Here is a 21,743-nt window from a genome sequence, read left to right as displayed (position 1 = left end):
TGTATCATCGTGTAATTATTGTGTGAGTGCTAATTGTGATATTAAATTAATAGAGAATCACATGTGTCAATAACTATTGTTAATAATGTAGGAATTGGTTTTAAATTAAATTCTGTTGGCCAGTTCTGATACTATACTGTAATTTAAAATAACTGTAATGAAATTCAGTAGTTTAGATAGGCTAATCAGAAATATCAATAATTCGATTGAGATGGTGGCTGCTTATTATACTTCAGCCTTTAAATAACTATAATTTGGATCGTCATTTTAGTAGTTTAAATAGGCTATTCAGATATATCAATAATTTGATTGTAATGGTGGCCACTTATTGTACTTCAAACCTATAGGGAATACTTATTTAGTATATTAGATAAATTAAATTCTGTTGGCCAGTTTCAATACTATACTGTAATTTTAAAAAACTATAATGTAATTCAGTAGTTTAGATAGACTAATCAGAAATATCAATAAGTTGATTGTGATGGTGGCTGCTTATTATACTTCAGCCTTTAAATAACTATAATCTAATTCGGATCGTCATTTTAGTAGTTTAGATCGGCTATTCAGAAATATCAATAATTCGATTGAGATGGTGGCCGTTTATTATACTTCAGCCTTTAAGTAACTATAATCTAATTCGGATCGTCATTTTAGTAGTTTAGATAGGCTATTCAGATATATCAATAATTCGATTGTGATGGTGGCCACTTATTGTACTTCAGACCTATAGGGAATACTTATTTAGTATATTAGATACCGTAGTCTACGTTGTTATACATTTTTATCTAGAAGTTACTTAATTAAAATTATATATTCAATAAGTTACTCATATTCATTGTGTACTATTATACAGAATTTTATTTTTACAGAAAAATGCCACGTCTTCGTGGAAGAGGACGAATAGTTATTCAATCATGTGATTTATATGCTACTTAATTTAAACTTATATGACCAAACTGTTAACAATAGTTATTCACACATAGAAACACAATCTTTTGATTTGTATGCTACTTAGGTTATGCGACCAATATACTCACTTCGTTCAATAAATTTTCAAAATTAGTTCAATAACTTCAATAAATAACTATAGTTTTTTATTTACTTCAAACATCTTCAATCTCTATTAATGTAATATTACAATTAGCACTCACACAATAATTACACGATGTTACAAAACAACACACATATTTGATAGCAGCACAAACTGTCAGGAAAACCTGGAATTAAAATAGAAAACATTTGAAACTCTGATCGTAGCGCATTCTGCTGGATACAATGTAAAACATTGCAAGATGGTCCACCCATTTAGGAGGATTTCAGCTCCATACACACTCACACAAGTAATATAAATATAAAGATAATTAAATTCGGTAGTTTAGATAGGCTAATTAGAAATATCAATAATTTGATTGCGATGTTGGCCGCTTATTATAATTCAGCCTTTAAATAACTATAATCTAATTCAGTTCGTCATTTTAGTAGTTTAGATAGGCTATTCAGAAATATCTATAATTTGATTGTGATGGTGGCCACTTATTATACTTCAGCCCTATACGGAATACTTATTTAGTATTTTAGATAAATTAAATTTTGTTGGCTAGTTCCGATACTATACTGTAATTTTAAATAACTATAATGAAATTCGGTAGTTTAGATAGACTATTCACAAATATCAATAATTCGATTGTGATGGTGGCCGCTTATTATACTTCAGGCTTTACATAACTATAATCTATATATATAATGTTATTAAGTTATTAACTCCACTTATAGGGTTATCTATATATATTAATGTAATGAAAGTAAAGGGTTTTAGGTACTTTCATTACATTAATATATAATATATTACATATACGTTAAATAGTATAAATGGCAACAGCCTTATTTAATTTCAATAAACATTGAATCGCAAAAAGTACTTGCTCCGCCGGGAGTCGAACCCGGATCTCTCACTTGCCGGGTGAATGTGCTAGCATTACACCACAGAGCGCTTACTTTTTCCGATTCAATTATCTCTCTTTTCTTCCATTTTTCGGTACTCTGCACCGCTTAGCCTCTTACCGTATGTTTGCTCAAATCGAAAGAACCGTGTGATATATGATAAGATTTTTATACATAAATAAAATTGTACAATAAATCACATTTTATGTGAATGTTACCGTTCACAACAAAATGTTGACTAAACACAATCACAAATCTAGTAAAAATATAATAATAACAGTAGCGAAACAACACTACAAATAACTGACTATAGACTGGGAGTAAATTGCAGTGAGAGAGAGGTAAACAATATGATATTAACTGATATCTTATTGGTCATGTCCGTATGCTTCTGACTTTTAAGATTTTCTTGATCGGTTGAACAATATACATTACTAGGGAACCAGAAATAACAAACCAGGAGAAAATTACAAGGTAAAACGCGGAAGTAATTGTATCGCGGATACACGGAAATATGATTTGTGTGTAATATAATTGATCCGAACAAGAAATGCTTCTTCACTCGCTAAATCTAAAAAAGCGAGTGGAAGATTTGTTCACACTTTAAACCTCAAAGTAATGAACATATAAATAATATGTACCATAAATATATTTAATTCCAAATATTACTGCCAAGTTCTATCACACCACATATCTACAAAGATTACTAAGTACTAGTAGTAATCGTATGGACTAGTATTCCTTCACTCAGGCCTTACACAGTGGTGTTATCCATGTTTTTAAAGCCATTAATTTGAATTTTATGGAATATTACATACAAATTGGTTTATTTAATTAGTATGCGTAACAATTGGTCCACTCTGCGACTAGAAATCCTTAAATAATTCCTTTTAAATCTTGTTTCTTAAATTTATCAGGAAATTGGATAACCTTTCAGCTACAATCTATAGTTTTTAAGAGTGTTTATTATGCCATGATGAAGAATATGCCTATGGTGACATGTTATTCAATAGGAAAACGCATGCAAAGTCGGGAGTATCTGCAAGTATAAAATACAAAACCAAATTCATTAATATACGAGTTTGAAACTGGCGCCTTTCTAGTGAGGCTTAAGAATTCAGTAGTGATTCCTGTCTATAACAAGGGTTTATGTCTTGATTTTAGTATTACATACTTTACACTATTTACTACTACCTTATCCTTGCAATTTGAAATGTAATAAACATGAAATTAAACTGCTACCCTTATTTACGTTTTCAGTGACATTCTATATTGTTTCCTGCAAGGGGTTTATATTATTTTTTTATATGTAAACATAAAAATTAAACAAGCTTTCAACCTTTGGTGCGAATTTTTAAAAGGTTCTCTTTCACTGCAGTTAACTACGAAAATAATTCAGATCACATGTTGCTTAAGAGCCTTTACTGTAATTTTACGAAATTCTTCAAACCATACCTCATTTATTTATCGCAAACAAACAGATATATCAACAGAAAAAAGGGAAATTTTACAGCACACAGACGGATATACAGATGTAAGGAAAAATTTGCTACCTATAAAAACCATGACCAGGTTTGAAACACAATATTTTCCAAACCATATTATATATTATAAGATATTGGTTTGCAGATCAAAATGTCTTCTATGGAACACATTGTTTTGTGAATAGTAGGACGCCGGAAGCAAATATATTTATTTTATTCAAACTTTAGTTTTAATTCATTACACTGTGTTATTTTACTTTATTGTTAGCTTTGGCTCGTATAAGAAACCGTTTAATGATTAAGACAATTATTTCTTTGCAAATAATCCATAATAACACAAGATGTTGTACAATATTAAATTTGACAGATAAGTCTCTCATAATTACGTTGCAAAAGGAAATAATGATCAACGATCCATACGATTGTGTACAACCAATTAACAATTAATACTAAAACAATATGTACCAGAAATATGTACATGTAGTCTTCAACAGTTGTTTATGTAATTGGTAAAACTTCAAAATGATGTTTTTAAAAATCAGTCCACTTCAGGGAAAAAGTCTTTCCATTCAAATACTAACTCGGTGATTGAGGGAGAAATTTCAGATGTTGGTGAAGAAGCAAGTAATGGAGATAATAGAAATGTTGGAGGTAGTAAGTAAGGAGAAAAAGTTGTGTCTGATCCGAAGTATAAGTAAATGTACAGGTAAATCAAAATATCACGCCTGGCGAAACAGAAAGTTTAAAGCCAAGTAATGATCCAGTATTTTGGATAGTAAGCAAATCTACCATAGAATATTTTGTTTAAAATGTTATGAATCAAAATAAATATGGTGAATTTGGCCAATCCAAAAGAAAATATCCAGAAAAAACCAGTTGTCTGTAAAGTCAGTTTACTGATGATAGTTGAACCTGACAAGGTAATAAGAAAATACTGTTAAATGGTTACATTTTTCAAAAGAAAATTTAATTTAATTTGTTTGATAGATATTTTGTATGGATATAGAGAAGGAGGTAAATGGAAATCACAATGGAATTGATCAAGTTACATTTATTTTTACGCATAAATACAGTTATGTCAATTTTTTAACAATGTACATAGTTTTTACAAGTATGAATGTGCGTTGAGCAACTGTTTTACAACTTTTATTTACAAATTTTAAACATGTGTGATATTTAACTTACAATTTGTGTTATTCTGTTGATAATAGCACGATGATAGGAAAATTTATTTAATTGTTTTTGCAAATTTAATTGTAATTTGATGTAAAAAAGTAATAATTTTGAATAATTTATTGAGAATAAACTGTGATCAAATTCTTGTTTTCTTTGATTAAATTTTGTGTGTGTAATCTTAAATTTAAAATTTGGAATCATCATAAAAATTTTTGTAACTCTAGATTTTACAAGCCCGCCTCAATGTGTTTGATACAGGAGAAAATTGTTCCCTTTGGCGGCTAGCTGGTCCAACCTGTCATTTCAGGCACGTTGTTATAATATGTGGAAGATTTAACATTTATTTTTTTATTTTTTTTTTAAATCATAGCTACGCTCGATAATTATTTCGATCGAATAGTACAACCATTGATTTTTTTACTCATCATGAAATAGTTCGGTTAACTTATTGTTATAGTTTTGTCAACATTATAGCATAACCTACAATCGCTGCACGAGCTGGACCGATGTTATTTATTTTAATGATAAAATATCGAATATTTGACAATATATCACTGAACATATATTTAATATCGAAAGAATCATTACCTTTATCGCCGCAATTATTGTTGCTATAAACAATTGACTCAAGTAGGGGAGAGACAGATGTCGAACAGATGTTCCGCGCTCTCACTTGCACTTCAAGCCTTAAATGGAACGCCTCAGAGCGAGGTAACGCCACATGACGTCATGTTTTTTGGTGCGTGCAGCCGGCTCCATTGAGTTATAAGACGTTGTCACGTCAAAAACATATTTTTGAACAAATCCTTATTTGATTGGAAACTTGTTAGTAGAGACGTGGTGATTAGTATATTGTTCTGAAAAAGTTCAAGTAAATTCATAGAAGATAGATCTTTTTATTGGGAACATGGTTTCCAGCGGGTTAACGAACATGGAACTCTACTGCACATCTGGACAGGTGCTAACGTTCAAGGAGAGGACCGCTGAAATGGGGACAATAGAGGGACAATTTAAAATTAAAATTGGAGAAGAGTTAAAATATTGGAAGTTTTTACTTCACAGAGTGTTTGATCAAGAAAGTAGTATCGCAGGGTGTTGCCTTTAGAGGATGTGTTGAAGAATTAGGTTCCTCTAACAATGAAAGTGTTATGGTGTGCCTAGAACTTATAGTTAGAAATTTTATGATTGTGACCTATTTTTAAAATATGATATTTATAACTACGAAATCCCTGGTTCATGTAAGCCATCTTACCTTTCAACAACCAATTGTGAAGAGCTAATTGAACTTATGAGTAAAATTGTTCTAAAAAAAATCATAAAAGAAGTGAAAGAATCTAAATACTTTTCAATCATTCTAGACTGCACACCCGATGTGAATCACAGTGACGAAACATTAATTCTTCTTAAGATATGTAAACAAAATGGATATCTTGAAGAAAGTTTTGTTTAAATCTGTAAAACTAAGATCAAAAAGCAATAGAACTTGTCAACTCGGGTTTTTTTTAAAAGCCTTATAGCTTGAATGTTAAAAACTGCCATAGACCAAACATTGATAATGCATCAAACATGTCATGAATTTATACAAGATTAAAAGCTCAGCTTATAGAAGTCAATCAATTAAATTTTACGTGCCTTGCTCTGCTCATTCACTGAATTTGGTATGATCAAGTACTGAAGAATATTGTACAATATCCAGAAACTATTTTAAATTTTTACAACCACTCTACAATTTATTTCTCGCTTCATCTATTGATGGAATATTCTAGAATCGTTTTTCATTCCTGGATAGGAAACTGGCTGTCACATTATTAACCATAAAAATATGGTCGGCAAGGGAAAATGCTTGCAGAAGTTTGTGAATAGATTTGAAAGAATAACTAAGGTCGTCAAGAGTATTATTGATTTCGAAGAGGAGAAACAAATCCAAAACAAAAGGAATGTCAGCACAACTTAAATCTCAAGAAAAAAAAACATTTATGGCAGTTTTTGGGGAGGAGTTATAAACAAGTTCAGTTCTTACCGAATGAACTTATATACAGTGTGGATAAATTAAAATACATCCTAGTTTTTTAGATTAGCTAGGGAAAAAAATACAAATTTTCCAAAATACCTGTGATAGAGGTACATGCATCATACATGCAATCATTTATGAGTCATGAAATGTATTGAATACACAACCATAAACCATCAAAGAAAAGGACGAAATTCTTTGACTATCGAAAAATGAAGAAAAAGATGCGAGCAATGATGAAAGTACAGATCAATGGCTTAAAAGTTATTATGCAATAATTATTGAAAAAAATTAATTCTAAGTTAAATAAGAGATTAAAAACTTTAATGAATTTCTCAACAAATTCTTATTCTCATCAAAACTTTGTAAAATTAATGCCGATGAAATCACTCCCCTCACAACCATACTTGCATCACACTCCTTGCTCGAAATGTATGCAAGTCTTCATTTGTTGTTGAGTTTTTCAGGGGGACTATTCCAAAGGGACTTTAACACCAGGAAAAGTATAAGAATATAAATTAAAAACCTAAAATTAATAAAAGAAGTAACAAAACCAATGAACTTAAATGCTTGGTAAACACTCCACATAAACAGAAATAAAGAAAAACCCATAAACAACTATGAGGGCTCTACTGAAAAATCCAGGCTTCTTTCTTCTCAATTTATTCAGAAATTAAACTGTAGTCATATCTAATTTTTTATACTTGCTGAAATATTTCCAAAATTTGTGTGCTTGAATATTTACACCATATGGTATTTTAATATTGATTGAAAAAAAAATAATGTAAATATTTATTTGTGGAGTCACCTCATGATGAAATCTTATGTTTCGAAAGGCCTCGTCCAAAAAATAAACTATTTGGAAAAGTATTTTTTGTATTAACAATTAGTACGAATATTTAAAAATTTTACAATTAAGAAACGTCAATATCTTAGTTGTTTTTGAATAAAGTAAACCTTTCAGAAAAACTCAATGGTTTCAGGAAAGGTTACTTTACCTTAGACTGGAATAATCTAAAATGGTATTACTTTACGCAGCATTACAATTTTGATTAAATACTTTATTAAAGGGAGAAAAATGCTCAGAAATGTTTATATTGTTTATTTACTGTCTCTAAAGTTTGCGTTAGGCTTATCAATGATTCAGATTGTAGTTTTTGAGAGAGCGTAATGTTTAGGAATTAAGAGTAATTTTATAAGTTCAATTCTGTGGTTAGTACAGAACAATGACATTTCAAAATGTATTTCGTGTCCTATAATTATTATATATTGGTGAACATTGCGATATAGAGAAGGGGAAAGATCTTATAGCAAGATAAATTGCTTAACTAACATAAATGTATGTTTAATTAGGTAAATATAAATAACGAACACGCTTGACTTCCAACTGATGTAGTTAATGTATTATTAAACAAATTAACTAAATTATCCCCAGGGAATTGATAACACTCAGGAAGGATTGATCTTTAGGAATATGATTGAAAGAAAGACATTTCGTTCAATAATCAGAGCTCATTCCATAGTTTTCTAGTAAAGTCTCTGCCATGATGGACTGTACTCTGGGAATATTCTTCTGTGGTACAGGAGCAAGAGGATTAGTATTTTTACGAGGAGGTTGTCGAGAACGAAGTCGCAAACGCTCTGGCATTCAAACAGAATCTCGGTCTTACGAGGATATTTTTGTTGTGAGTTTTTTCAAAGTAGGTGCGCTCTGAACACGTGAGACTGTGGAGGATGCTGTCAGGTCTATGTATCAGATCTCTTCTCCTTAAGTCTTTTCAGTTTGTGGATCTGATTAGGTGGTATAAACTTCTGATGAAACATGACCATAGAGTATAGCCAGTATCTGAAGGCTATGTATTGAGAGGGAGGGAACTACTGAGGAACTGTTTTTGACTGCTCTGCATTAATTGGTAAAGGGTGGTGAATTCCATAGGGAAAGCTAATCGGTTGTTTCAATGTTTTTTAGTATTCCAAAACTAATTTTAAATATGAGTAAATCAAAGTACGAGCAACAATAACAATAATAGTAGTTATTTAAGTTATACAATTAGCTAAAATACAATATCAGTGAAAAATAAAAGTTTGACAACACTGCTTTATTATGTGTTACATAACTGTGACTACTTACGTATACGTACCTATTAAGAATACCTAAACACAATATCTCAACGTTATTGACACTAACCTTACTACCCACGGACTGCCATGTACGACAAAACCTCTATCAGACAAGATAGGCTATAAATCACTGAGTGGGCTACTGGTCAGTTGGCATTACTTAAGGTGTATTCTTCCTGCTAGCTACCTTGCTGTGGCAGAGCTAAGGTGATTTGCACACAATCGGTCTTTTTCCATCAAACTTATAAGATTTCTGAAGTCCGGATGGCACGCTGGCCACTGCTAGTAGTCTGTTTGCTGATGATGAGTGTGAATTATGCCACCGCTCGACCCGATCTTCTTGGAGGACTTCTCAATGGTCTTCTCGGTGGACTATTAGGAGGGATATTGAAGAATGACTGCTTGAAGAAGGGTGGAGAGGTGAGTTAAAATAGAGAGAAAATAATATATTTTAGTACATTAAATTATCATCTATTATGTTGATATAAGTTTATCCAGAACTTATATTTAGGATACAATGAGGGAATACAGCATTGTATTGTGTTAATAGTAAAACAGTTCTTAAAAATAAATGCTTAACTAATTGACGCTCAGAACTTTTTTGACCTCTCCTACAAAACGTGTTTGAATGTTTTCTTCGGCTGATCTCCTGTTTATAGTTTAACAGTTCTCGTTTCTCCAATAATTTATCTATTTCCTTAAATGTCATACCAAAAATAAATTCTGCTTTTGTTAGAGAATTTCCATGTAACATTAGACGATACTCACTGTGCACTGAAATCACAAGATAAAACTTTGCTAGCCAAAAAATATAATTACATTTTTTTACAAAGTTACCTTGTTGGCCGTTTTCGTAAAAAGGTTCGCCACAGATGACAACATTGAGTAATTCAACTAATTCAAACAAAAATGTATTAACAACTGTTTTAATTTATATCTGTTTCATAGTTCCGAGATCAATAATGCAGTACCTAAAATCAATTAGAAGTGTGATATGACTTTGTGGACACACTGCATTTTACTATATAAGTGCAATACGCCACTAAAATATTCTTTAATATAGATTGAAGCGAATAAAACACCGGTACGTAGTCTGCCGTTCCGAGAAAAACTATCTAGTTTTATTTGATTTAAGGAAAAGTAAATATATAGCAACCTAGTATCTATTTATCACCTGACGGAATATTAACTGGAACATAGACTGTTGCGCTGAGATATTATTCACTATACTTGAGTATTTTTAGTATTTAGAACTTATACAAAATTATACTGTCACTTCTTCAATAAAAACATTGTGGCGTTGCATATAAATAGCCATGATATTAGTTATTTTAAGGAGAGGCCGATCCCCTTTTAAGCCTTATTCTGTCTGTCCTCATGGGCCGATGGCCTTTCGAGGATCCTAAAAAACAGAATAAAGGGGATTGTCGATACAGTACAAGGTCGAAACTGAAAGTATTATAAACACATTAAAATGTCACTTTGTGGACTTGATGTTACTTGATTACTGTAATACACAAGCAAGTGTAAAACCTAAAAATCATTGAAATGAATACCATAATAATTATAACAAGATTTAACCATTTTACCTTGCGGAATAATTTATGAATTAACTTATTGCAGTTATAATGTATGTGGGAAATTTTAATAAATGGAAAATAAATAAGAGGTTACAAACACATTCCTTTATACGGTACATACAATTTCAAAAAGAAGTAGAATTTTTACTCATCTACATAGAAAAAAATAAAACAAACAGAACAACTCAATAGAATATCAAACTATTATACAGAGAAACATGAATATAAATAATAATGCAATCCACTGTACATAGACTTAAGAAATCCATAACACTTACGTTACTTACATTTTTGACAAAAACCTCGTATTTTTCTTCAGTATAAAATATTCACAGATTAATAGAAAAAATGTGTTGACAAACTGATACTAACAAAGAGTGTTTTCACAACGCAAACATGTTCTAATGTTTTTTTAAGTACATGTAATTCTATTTAAAATAGAGTATTTATTAATTTTTTAAAATTCAAATTATTTTTCCAAATTAAAAATTTAAAAGTATTAGGTTTGCTTTTGCCATCCCTCCCAAAAGTTCATTACAAGAAACTCTTATTTTCTATACCGAATTGTATGTAAAGCAAATAAGAGTGAAACATGACTTGCAAGTGATGTAGCTTTAGACCAAATAGAAATGTGTGATGTGAAGATTATATAGAAAAGGCCCAAAAATACTTCATTTAATTTTGAGACTATAACTTATTCTAAACTAGTTGAATAACATTCCATACACACGGCGCTCATCATAAATAACTTATTATAAGGAAAGAGACAAAGGGCAATTAAACAATGAATTCAAATAAACTGTGTCATTGAACTATACTTATCAACTGAGCTAGTAAGTCTATATCATTATGCTATTTGAACCTTCAGCATAACTGTAATGTAATATTAAATCACTTTCCAATAACTCCCAAATTAATAGTATAACTCAGTACCAAAATGTTTTGGTACTTTCAAAATTTATCTCTAATGATAAATGAAAAGTATTTATTCATAGCCTGAGAATTAGCAAAGCCTATAACTCGAGGGGTTGTATGTTTGGTCAATACCTCGAAAACCAACTGACAAATAGACTTAAAATTTGGCACAACCTATATTTTTAAATAAGCAACATCTGGTTCGATGATGGTACATGTCACCATTCGATTTAAATGAGAGTTTATAAACATTATATTAGCTTTATAGGCGACTATAAAATAATTTTTATCAAATTTTACCGGTTAAGAAACTCATCCTTATGATACAGAGAGGCTGGTATATGCTTTTTAAGTAAACATGATTGAAGTATGTGTGTGTGCTCTAAGAAACATATAAGGATTTCACACTTTGGGATTTAGCTATAATTAGCTTTATTCTTAACAGTATTATAAATCAATTCTCATTTATAATTTAAATACATATCGCTATTATGGTATTTTAATTATTAAAATATGAGAACACTCATTTTTTTTTATTAAAAAGCTTTTAAATGTCGAATATTTCTGTATTATTAGCGTAATTAATACAAACTACCCATGTACGTAATTCGTGCTACGTATTTCATGTTTACAATCCATCATCTAATGAATATTTATGATATTCGAGCCAAATGTAACCAACTCTGTAAAATTAAAAAATAATACACTAGTGACAATACAACATTCAAATTCACGGATAGCTCATCAGAACGCATGAATGAACATTCGTCAGGTTTTACTTGCAATTTCACGCTTCTGTCAAACATACATACTCGTATTGACGATTAGAAAAACTGTTAATCCTAGAATATTTTACAGAGTTTAGAAACTGTTGAACGAAATAATTTTTTACTTATATTCATTAATTTATGAAAGGCAAATTATATATTAATTGCTTTATCTCTTGAAGTTCTATTGAAGTTTATTTATTTCTCCTACCAGTCTATCCATTTAAAGGGAAATAATACTGTTCTTGGATTACGTTCAAATCTAATTTTAATTTTTAAGAATCTTAGTCAAATAAATTTTCACATATCGTATTAAAATAGAATAACAACGTAAGATCCATGTTATATTTATAATACTTACGTCCCTAATGGTTTATTTATAACCAAATTAATGCAGAATTATGAATAAAGTTGTACATAGCCAAACTCAATTAGTAGGCTACACGTGATGTTTCAGGAACACGTGAGATAAACTCTAAGGTTTCAGGAACAATAGAGTAGTTCAAGCCCTCTCATTGTTCATCAATATGCATGAATGAACATCAGCTAGTTTTTACATCAAGATGTCTTGTTTTAAATAACCTTCTTCATTGATGTTTATAAAAAAACCTTAATCTTAAATAATTTTAAAATTTTTAGGCAATTTGAGATTGTTAAATTCTTTTACTAATGGATAATTGACTAAAGTTAAGGGAATAAACGTCTTGCAATATTCTGAAATGTTAAAATACTTTCCTAACTTTTTTTAACAAAATTTCAATACGTTTATTTCAAAACTGGTTTATCAGATTAACGATGCTACAGCACTTTTATAGTTACCACTAACTTAGAATATCTCTATTATTGTTAACATAATCTTAATTTGAATTTAGCAACCATAAATAAATAAATAATAAATTATGATAGGAAACACGTGTTTCCATCTTTACAACTATTGGCGGCTTAAATTACTTATAATAAGTAAACACAGGACAATGGGTATGAAAAAGTATAGTGTAATATCAATTTTCCTTTTACTTTTTTTATTCTTAATTTACGATCAGAAAAATACGATTACTTTTAGGTCTACTAGGATTAATAACACTACTGCATTTGTGTTTATATTGCATTATGTAATATGAGAGACACCAATTTTTAATATATAATAGGTCTTAAGATCTGTGTTAGTATAGCGGTGAGTTTTAACTTGTATGAATGTACTCGTTAAATATACTGATAAGTTTCAAATTAAATTAGATCTAGAAAATATTTGGTATACAGTAATGAGCAATTTAAACATTTTGTGTCAATGCAATAAGCATTTAATCGATATGTCTTTAATATATTATCTTTGTTATGGCAGCAGAACAATATTGTATTACAATGAGAAGTTGATAGGAAAGTTGTTAAACATATTTTCATTCCTAGACTTAAAACATATATAGAGCTGGTTTGCATTTCCAAATTGAAATGCTAGCATTTATATTGTAATAAGAATAATCATGTATAGTTGTAATAATGTGCTGATGTTATCATTTTTAAAGTAGTTTTTCTTTTTATTTAAATAACATGATTAATTAAATTTCCAGGAAACAAAAAAGAAATATAGAACCAAAATAGTTTGGTTATTTCTGAGCACAGCATGAGCAGGTAAACAGCAGCAAGAAATTCTGACGTAATTATGCACCGCAATTATGCAAGCGTTTTGGGGTTAAGTCGGAAAGCAGAGATTATAATTGACTGATAAGGTTATATAAAAAAGAAATCGCAACATATTCAAATTCAGATGCACATGATTTAAATGATTATCATAATTGGGTCACTATTTTGAACAAAGTTTTTTTCCCGAACTTTTCAGTTGTATTATACACTTAGATTATTTAAAGTTATCCTTTATTTAAATAACTATACCAATTTATATTAAGTGAGTATGTACAGGTTATTTTAATACAAATTATAGACTTTAACATACACCTGTTAGTAAAATATGTAATGAAACTATAAGTAATGTTTGGTTCCTTGGAAACCATTGCGTTATTAATTGGTTGTTCAGTGAGACGACACGTAACGGAAACATAAACACGTTGGAAGATATGGTCTAATAAAACCATTCGTAATTATAATACTTAAACGTGCAGACATTTTCATTATTTTTGTAAATAATTTCATGTCTATGAGAATGTTTCTTTCAGAAAATACATTACTGAACTTACAAACATTAGTTTCTGAAGCCTATTTAAAATCCTATATACACATCCTTGTATTGTGCAAGCCTGGGTTGTTACAAATAAACTGTTGCTTAATGTACTTACGGCTGAAATATATTGTTTTAGCTTTGCATGAGCATTGATTAGTTTCTTGCAATAACACTAATATTAAAATTATTCATTGAGATCTGTTTACGTTGCCAATGAGCGATAAATCCAAAAAGCCAGACTTGAAATTATAGATCTCATACTATAATACGTAATATTTTAGTAAATGTTATCACTACGAATACCATATATTTTTAAGAAAATAAACAAAATATTGATGTAGCATGGTTTTAAAAATTGTTGAACAGACCTTTTGGTTTCAAATGGAATACGCATTTCTAAAGATTTTAATTCTGTGAATAAATTTCTGAACATTTTACTTTCAGTTATCGATGTTACACCTGAACGTAACAATAATTGCCAAGAACTTTTTAAATGTATAATTGCCAATTAAAAGGTAATAATTCTGTAAAAAATGCCATAGCATAATTGTTTTAACGATTGCCTTTTTAATATTATATATTTATAAAAACTATTTAAGATGGTCATCTTGCATGTTAAAGAACAATTGAAGAAGCTACAAAATTGTTATAAATTTCCTTAAAAATCCTTTATGAATTTTTCCAATTTATTTTAGTATGATTTTAATATCATAACTTGGAACTACCAGTCATGAAAACTTCTAACAAAGGGGTATAAAGAATTATGTTTACATACCAAATGATTCTCGGTACTTAATTAATTCGTATGAATAAAATAATTGGTGATGTTATAAGCCCGCGTAATACGTAAAGTACATATATTCAGCGCAAATACATGATGATATATTAATATTTCATGAAATCATATTACACACATAAACTATAATAATTATAGTTATGATTTACTACGTTTTCCGTCGTTTATTGTGTGTGTTCGAAACATTATGTATTTAATAGTGGATTTAAATATATGTAATGAATATAAAATATTTCTGATATTTATAATTTGCATACCTTTGTATTTGAATATCTGTTTGGGCCTCAAAATAATAGATATTTAAAGTATGAGCTTAATATTAGTATGCAATGTTGGGAAACTCTATAGGAGTATAAAGTTACTATTTTTACACACAAACACATACGTACATTTTGGTAGATTTGTGAATTTGCTAGACTATATAACTGAAATATATAGTCTTGGTTTTACCATTTATTATTTATTTTTTACCCGGATTTACCATTTAAAGGTACTCTCATAAAGGTAAAGTAGGTAATTCATTACAGAAACATATTACTTAAGTACTATTTGCTGTAAATATTACTACATAGGAAATTTTATACGTATTTCAGTAATCTGTCCTACAAGTTAGTTTTTGTAAAATACCATGTTTAGAGTCTAGTGTACTGTTATCTTTTAGATAACGATTGCATGCCATTCTTATTCCTTTACAATTGCTCGTAGTGTTACACTAAAATTATACTTTCTGCTAATGAGTCTTTAACAAAAAGTAGGTCAACAGGAAATAATATATATTTTACTGAAGTTTGTGAAACAATGCTTGTTTATTCATAGTTTTATCACTATAAAGGTTTCATGCCAAACCTTAATATTAATACCCTTAATGAAGTTCAGTGATTATGGCTGATAAAAGGTAAACAAACAATCACTCTGTTTAATTTAGGTTAGGCTTTTGCACTGACAATGGATTATTTAGGTAAGTTTAGGTTTTATATCTTACGTATCCGTATAATATACAAACAAAAATATTCTTTGAAATAAGGATATTAATATGCCAATTAGTACAGAATATTCGAGTTCATATGGCACCTTCTACATGGGTAGTTGTCTCTTTTGACCTCTCAGAAATACAACCAATCCTATAAAGCAATTTAATAACATGTGCTAGAAACTGGAGTATGTCATATTTTATTCAACGTTTTTCTCGTTGCCATCATGATCACCTGTAAAATTAATGTAAAAATGTTAGTTACTTTTAATTTTTATCTTTTACGTCTAAATCGTCACAGTTATTACTTGGACCAATATTTTGGTCATAAGTCAACAACACTATTTCAATAAGGATAACTTCTTGTCCTTAATACACCTACAATATATCCAAAAATATATTTGTAAATATGTCATACTCATAAGTAAGTTTTATATTATTTTCATAATTGTACACTCTATTGATTACTTTTTGAGGTTCTGTTTAAAATAAATCATAAAAAGTATTTTAAAATATTAATTTTAAAAATATATATAAATAATAATTAAAGATTTAAAATTTATATCTATGGAACTAAAATGCGAAAGAAAACTTAATTGTACATGCAAAAGAATCTGCACATTAGTTAAAAAGCGTTTTTTGTTTCAGTTTAAAGAATTAGAAATCAACAATTTTATATTTTAATCATACAATTTCAGACTGCGCTAATCTAAATTTGTTATTAAATTTTATATTTTTAGAATCAAGTCATTTGTGTTACTTTTATTTTCATATGCAATATAAATTATAAAAGAAATTTTAACAACAACTCTGAGGCTACTGATTTTTATAAACAAAAAACTTCTTTTAAACAGTTGTTCAACGTATTAATTATACATTCAAATATTTTATTTGTACCAATTAAAATAATTTCATATCATATATTCTGATTATTATGACAACAGTTACATCACTAGACTACAGAAGTAGAGAAAGCCTAGTATGTTCAAAAATATTCTCACCTTATGTCATCATACTCTTTAATATTATTAATAATGCATTTTTATTATAAATCTTAAAACTTGAATCTTGTACAAGTTTATCGACATAATTTCATACACAAGACTCGATAATAATGTAATGCGTTTTCCAACGCCTTCATTGGTACAGCATGTTTGATAGATTTTTCCTTAGATTGTATTTACGAAGTATTTTGAAAATACTACTATTTTGGATTAAATTGTACAATCAACCAAATACGCTATGTGAGAAATAAATAACTTAAATAAAATAAAATGAAACTTATGTTACGTATTTAATTTATATACGTATTGTGGCGAATTTTCTTGTGTCTGTACTACCAGCCTAGTATCTGTCGGACTCTTTCCATAATCGAACAAAATGTTTGGGAATTTATTTATATTTATAGACTACATTATACCGTGTTTAAAAAAATTTTGCGTTTCCAGTGTAACCCAGGAGGAGTTCCTTGCTGCCCTGACGTCGCTTGTGTGGAAGCTCCTCTCCTAGGTCTCAGCCTGTGTCTGTAGCTTCAGCATTTCATCACATGCGTCAGCAAAGACCATGCACTCGGATAGAATTTGACTCAGGAAAATAATTCGGGTTCCTTTCATCTGAATAAAGTTTAAAATTGTGTAGTGTGGCATTTATATAATAACTTGTTAAAACTGTTAGTCAAAATAAATTTTCCAAACTCAGAAAAATGAATTGTTTTATTTTGAAAACACAACCTTATTTTGTAAATTACTATTTTCATAATATAATAATAAATCATTGTAATTTTAAATTGTATAAGAGTGGCGTAGAGAAATCTTCTTTTTCTATATTAAAAAATTAAATACGAGATGTATAATTTTTGCCATATTATTTGAAGAAATTGTTGCAATCATATCTACACTTCAGCCGCTTCAGTAGATGAATGATTTTTAAATAAGCTCGCATAATCACAGACACTACGAATAGTTCAATCAATATAGGTCGTACTGTAAGAGATTGAGAAAAGTGTAATTCTGTTATGTATCTATGAGTAATTTTTACAAGACGTAGGGCAGATTATAGCTTTGTAACAAGCTTTATTATATAAGATAATGCATTTTTTAACCTTCCGACTTTTAATATAAATCTGTAATAAGTTTCTGTCAATACTTTTAATTTAAGGAAGGAAAGAAACTGGCTGATTGTAATACTTATTTTTACGTGCATTAGGTCTAAAGAGAAAAAATAATAATTAACGTTATTTTATACAAATAATTTAATAATGGTGTTTTATTTTAAAAGTTAATTCATAGGAAAACTAAAAAATAATAAAACAACGGTTAGATCTACACTAAAAAAAAACAGTTTATCATTGAAATAAAAGAATTGTATATGGGATTTCATTATTATACAGTAAATTTCATACTCTAATATAAATTATAAAATATAGATTAATGCTCTTAGATATAGATTAATTTATTTTGTATGTATTTAATTTATTGAAACTTAAAATATTTTAAAATTTGTCCCATATTATATAATACAGGATTTCAGTTTGAAAGAAAAATGTTAATGAGCAACTGTTAAGACAACTTTTGCTGTAGATATTGTGACAAGTGACATACAATGTAAAACAATCAACCCCTTCAAAACCAGTTATGGAGTTAATAAGAATTTAAAATATAAGGAATAGCTTTTGAGTATAAACTTTAATATTAATGGACACTGTGCCAAATACGTTAAATGGCGAGTTATCTTCCAAATGACCATGTTCTTAGTTTTTGAGAAAACTTTCTCCAACAAGACTCTAAACAAATTTATTATAGTGTGTTCTTCGACACCTTGCAAAGCCCAATTTAAGAATTAAGTCAAAAGCTCTATTTTGAACCACGTTGATATAGAATAATGTCTATAAATAATTACATAATACACCCTAACTAATATAAATTAGAAAATGAGTTTGTTTGTTTGTTATTCTTTCACAAGTAAACCACTCAACTGATCATACATGGATATTCTTAGAGTTCCTAGTTAAGATATAAATCTTTTATTTTATAACAAAACTCTCTAGGCATTACAGCAAACTAATATTTTTAGTTTAAAGAGCCTGTTAAATGTGCTCAATTATTCTGTGAGAGCATTGTTTTTATGATATAACAACCATATGCTTAATTAATTTGGCCACTAATTTTGATTAGTTTATACTTATTCAATCATTTCTGCAATTTCTGTTGAGCACAGAGCAAAAAAATATCCAGATAAGGAAATTTAAAGTTTTTTACTATACACTTGTTTTTGTTTAGAGTTTGTTATTGACGAAGGAGGGTTTGAAAGGATAGATTTTGTACATTTGCCATCGTTATACGTTACAAAAGGTATAACACAAAATTTAGAGCATTGGAATTTATCCTCTACGTGAGGTGAGAGAGGTATTACACCTTTAGCGGTGCTCATCCCCATCACACGACTGCCAACGGTCCATGGTTCATGGATCAGGACCACGCCTATGTCGTCAGCCAGGATCTTCTGGCAGAGTGTTGCCGTAGCTGCTCTGCTGTGGTGTAGGTTTATCTGGAGCACCGCTGTCATCCTCTGTTGGTCGTTACCTCTCCCTGCGGGGTGGTACAAAATGAGTTTTCCCTTGCTGTGGGGCCCCGACACCAACCAAGTTCCCCTTTGAGGAACCGGTTTCGTTGTGTGGTTTTATCAGAACTCGGTTTTCCTCTTCCCACCTCTTCTTTTTTGGCTCTTCCGGCCGAACATCGCCTTCTGACAAGAGAAGTCTGTCTTCCTCCATTGGGGTCATCTCAGACACTCTTAATTGCTCAATCGGTAGCTCTTCTGGTTGAGTTTCGCTTACCTGTTGTGTTTCAGTTTTGTTTTTATTTTCTTTTTCGTTCTCCATTCTGTTCCCACGAGAACCGGGTGTTTGCAGTCCATATTCCCAGTGACCCGATTAGGAAGATAAGGGTAATTACGACTGGGTGTCCCCTGGTTCCCAGAAGGCTCCGTTGAAGACACTGAATATACCCCCAGTGCCACGAGACTCTTAGCACGGGTCGCATAACACCTTAGTCTGGGGTTGTTGGTAAAGTAGGGGTGGGAACATCAGGAAAGGAAGGGATAGGTAACTGCTCTCAATTTCAGGGCCAAACCAAGAGGGGGGGAAAGGTTTTCTACCCTTGTCACTGGAATAGTGATAAGGTAAGGTGGCTTCCTCCCCTTGCCCTGCCACTCCCTTAGAAGTTGCAGCACAAGGCGAGGATGGTACATCACCCACAATCCCATCTGGGACAGTGGCTGATGCCGATGAGGATGCCAGTCCCCCACGGGAAATATTACACGTTTACTATTACCAGTAATTAATTACTGCCACTGAAAAAGAAAGAATATCATTTAAAAACATCAAACATCATTTTAACTGAGCTTTGAGAAGGTACAGACGAGATGCTTATCAAACATGTATGAAATGTAATAGAGGCAAATAAAACAATGATCTCACGTTTAGGAGTCTGCATCTTTGGTGTTAAAATACAAACTATGTAATGTTTATAAAAATGAAATTCAGCCCAGACTTGATTCTCCTTTCTTTGAAGATGTTTACAAAGTTTATGTTTCACACCTTGAATACGCTGCCTCACAGGTAATAAATCTTTTATGTTGAACAAATTATAGGAAGTATTAAAAGAAAAGCAAATAAGTTTACTTAGCTATCTATATTACTGCATACACATTTTTATTTTAGGACAATGTTTTTTAATCTAGTCTTAAAGCTGGGATAATCAGAGATTTATAATAAGTTAGGAAGTTGGCGATGACCATTGCTACTCTTAGCAGAATTAGTTGCTCTCTAAGGGTTTAAATCACATTGGATTGAACCATCGCAAACGATAACATGACGCAGTGGGTAACAGACTATACGTTTGAGTATTAACTCTTCTCGCGTCAGTGTTTTTGCGCCGATATTGCTAGTGAGAATGTTACTTTAAAATATACATACGAATGAATATTGGTATGAGTATACTCTTCAACGTGTAACTTTATTTTTACTTGTCTATTTTGGCAGTGACTTGCTTGATAAGGAATTTGTATTTAAAAAAAACTATACTCAAAGCTTAAGAATGATTGGTCAACATGTGATCTAGCTATCTATGAAAACACAGACAAAATGCTACGTGATACTAATCAAATAGTTGATGCAACCAATAAGCTTCTGCTATTTTTATTGTATAGCCATACCTTCTAATTGCAGCCAGAGCTGGTCGTATCGTATGCCAATTCTAGTTAATAACCTCGTTCCTGGATCTGTAGTTCCGGTGATTAGGAACTTCCGTATCTTTTTTTTACAAAATATGTCTACTCTCAATATCTTGGCTTCCACACTACGTAAGGTGAACATGAGATACGCAGTGGACAGATGCTGGCTGCCCTGCTCCTCCAACGTCTCGGCACGGTGTAATGGTGTAGTGTCGTACCTAGCCGTCCTAAAAATTCACATACCCATGAAATTAGTTAATTGGTGCTCAGTACTCCTCCAAATTCGGTTAATCCTAACAATTAACGTTATACAGATACTACTTATCAGCTTTAATAATTTTAAAACGTAATCCTATGGACTGTATAACATAAAAATGAGTAAGCCAAAGGAAGGGATGTATACACTTAAATATAATCATAACAATGTAAACTGCTCTTAAAAACTTGTACATTTTATTTCCTCTAGTATCATTAAAGTTTAAGATTAATTACATTAAAATAATACTAAGTTCTATGGTTAATACTTTGTATCATATGGTAAGACTGTTAGCAATTGTACGTATTTGAGAGGCAG

Source organism: Homalodisca vitripennis, chromosome 2 (genome assembly GCF_021130785.1).
Source record: "Homalodisca vitripennis isolate AUS2020 chromosome 2, UT_GWSS_2.1, whole genome shotgun sequence".
Classification (NCBI taxonomy): domain Eukaryota; kingdom Metazoa; phylum Arthropoda; class Insecta; order Hemiptera; family Cicadellidae; genus Homalodisca; species Homalodisca vitripennis.
The sequence above is the reverse complement of the archived record's forward strand: the minus strand, read 5'-3'. Positions refer to the sequence as shown.